This window comes from Poecilia formosa, unplaced genomic scaffold, assembly GCF_000485575.1.
Source record: "Poecilia formosa unplaced genomic scaffold, Poecilia_formosa-5.1.2 Scaffold1322, whole genome shotgun sequence".
In the NCBI taxonomy this organism is placed as follows: Eukaryota; Metazoa; Chordata; class Actinopteri; order Cyprinodontiformes; family Poeciliidae; genus Poecilia; species Poecilia formosa.
The window spans coordinates 1-3,032 of record NW_006801261.1 but is presented as its reverse complement, the minus strand read 5'-3'; the positions used below and the strand labels follow the sequence as shown (position 1 = coordinate 3,032).

Genomic DNA, 3,032 nt, shown 5'->3' with positions numbered 1-3,032 from the left:
AAACAAGCGACATAAACTAGAGATAGTTCCTGTTCTTCCAGCAACAAAACCCGCATCTCTCTCCTCCCTCCATTGTTTACGTTTCTGTCACGGAGATCAGCTGCTGATGTTGGACAGGAACGACGGTCAGTCAACGTAGAGGAAATACAATTACATTGCTAAAGAAAATAGTAACGCAAAGTGATTTGGGTGAGTAATTTTAATCGAACTTTAATTACTGGATTAGAAATAATCCAGTTAAATGACTAGTTACTGAAAAAATTTGTCTGACGTCAGCAACGTATGATTTTGTAACACGTTACTGACGTCACTGGCGGTACCTTTGCATTTCTTATAGAGAATCAGTCCAACCATCCAGAACAACAGAGTGAAAATGGTTAAAAATCTCCAGGGGGAGGTAAGTAGGAGATTCGTCATGATGTTCGTCTCTTCATTAGATCCTGGAAAGAAGATTTAAGATTTCAGGTCATTGAAGAATCTCTGGTGAATTCAGACACATTTAGCTGAAGGTTTAAAACTAGATGTTTATAGCACATATACTGAAGATGTGTTGGATGCCTGTGATTTTCATAACTTGTTTCATGTAGTGAACAAAAATACAGCTCACTGGTTTAGGTATCATATACAAACCTTCTGCTGATGTGACAGCCAGCCAGCTTTCAGGAGACTCTCCGGCTCGGGAAATGGTGCATTTATAGAGTCCTTCATCTGACTTGGAGACGTTTCTGAAGGTCATACCGGTTTTATAGTAGGTGCTGAGATGGACGCCATCTTTGTAAAAATCACTTATGTGTGTTTTCTTTGTGTTCTTCTTAAAACAACGAAGAGTCACATCAGATCCTTCCTTCACTGGTCGAGCAGAAACATTCAGGATCACTGAACCAGCTGGTGGAAGAGAAACGGTTCAACATGTTGCTCTGCTGTTTCTGTGCTACAATAGAATTTTTACATAGTTTAAACATATTTGTTAATATTTGTACATGAAACGTTTACACAACCTTTTCATACTGCCTGGTTTGGGGAGTGAACCGTCAGATAAGGCTTCTGCATGTTGGTGTTCCCACTAAATCCTGAATATACCCAATTTGCTTGTCTTGGCCTTTTTATCGCAGCCTGTGGGGTTTACCCTGACTGGGAACGAGAATACAACCTGTTGAATGTGACAGGTAGCCAATCAGAAAGCACGGTGATGTCAGAACAGAGGGGAATCCTAAACAGCTGACATATCACGCAACTGAGAGTCCGGTGGATATCGAAGATGATATGTGGAAATGTTTATTATTATATGTAAAGGTCATTATTATGTTTATTCAGTTAAAAATGTTAATTATGAAAAGACATATTCACCTCCAAATCATAGTGCAGCAAATAGAGCGGCTGCTCCCGCCGTCTTTTATCCACCGCCTTTTCTTTTTGTTACGTCTTTCATCTCTTAAAATGACTCTACAAACTGTTACTATTGCTTCTACATCGTGATCCGTGTTTGATTATTCTAAATTCCCGCTATGTTGGCAGTTTTATGGATTATCCTCTGGAATCGCGATGTTTGTGACTGGAATCGGTTCGTGTGGTTTGTTGCTCCTGCCTTGTGGCTGAACACGAACCGATCGAACCTGTTGTACTTTTATCAGCTCTGTGGACACAGAGGTTTGGAGAATCAGCCGACAATCCTTAAATCTTGCCGTCTAAACCAGACTAAAGACTCACAAGCTCTACTCATCTCCTCTCGACCACTGCCCAAACGCTCTGACTCTGGTCGCTATGGTAACGTTTACATATCCCTTCAAAATAAGATACAGATGCACCACAAAACCAAGCATTTTACTTTCGTGAAAATTTTAACTCACGATAATGACTAACGGAGACCTGAGCTTGTTTCTCTGCAACGAGACGGTCCCATCAGGGAGTGATGGGAGACAACGACACCCGAAGTGTTGCTTATATCCACAGCCTGCTGGGTCTCTACGTGGTGAAGCAGTTTGAAGCTTCATTGCCTCATTAGCAGCCGGTCGCCACATGTTACACAGAGAGGCTTGATGTGGGACTCACCTACCGGTCCGGGATAAACCCATTCTTCTGTCTCTTCTCTGGGCCTTTTCCCCTTTGCTAAGAAACTTTCCAAAGACATCTGATCTGTTTGTTACTCATTTTGCTGCTTGTGGGCTCAGTGTTGGCGTGCAAGTAACTGAGAGAATCCGGTTAAAGGATTTTCAAAATAAAAGATCCTTCAGACTCAAATAATACATAAAACGAAAACATTTAATTATTTCTTGCACGGTCCGGTACCAATTGGTCCACTGACTGGGGTTTGGGGACCCCTGGCCAACAGGACCATCCAAAATCACAGATGCGATCCTAAGGCCACCAAAACGGATCCCCTCAACACCTCGGCTGCGCCTAGAAATTCTGTCCATGAAAGTGATGAACAGAATCGGTGACAAAGGCCAGCCTTGGCCGAGTCCAACTCTCACCAGAAACAAGCCCGACTTACTGCCGGCAATGCGGACTAGACTCAGACACCGGTCGTACAGGGACCTGACAGCCCGTATCAAAGGGCCCGGTGGCCCATACTCCCAGAGAACCCCCACAAATCCCTCCTACGGACACGGTCAAACGCCTTCTCCAAGTCCACAAAACAAATGTAGAACTGTCTGACAGATTTAGGAAGTTTTTGCAAAGAAAGGTTGGCATGTTTTGCTATTTAAAATATTCAGTTTAATAAAAACAAGATGTGGTTTATCAGCGTATCGGTTTAAACCTATGCAAACAGATTTTTCTCTTCTTTATTCTGCCTCCTAAAAGATCTGAGATGCAATGGGCAGGTTAAAGGGGTTTGGGGACCACTGGCCATCCAAAAGCAGAGATGGTAAAGGTAGAAATTGTTCTTATTTTGTTAATATAACAGCTTTTTTGAAATCTTACAAGCTTTTGAAGACTATTGAACATTCAGACCTGTAACAGAGATGTTGAGAGCCCGGCTCTTTTCCCCTTCATGGTTTTCACACCAGTATTCTCCACTGTGGCTCTCAAAA

At 42.5% G+C, this 3,032-nt stretch overlaps 1 long non-coding RNA gene across 1 annotated transcript; it reads right to left on the bottom strand.

The window, feature by feature from the left end:
- Positions 1-635: 635 nt before the first annotated feature.
- Positions 636-3,032, bottom strand: LOC107835249 (uncharacterized). Its single transcript, XR_001661068.1, has 2 exons — positions 2,953-3,032; positions 636-885 (listed from the first exon to the last, which is right to left on the bottom strand). It is a non-coding gene; the product is annotated as an uncharacterized LOC107835249 (long non-coding RNA).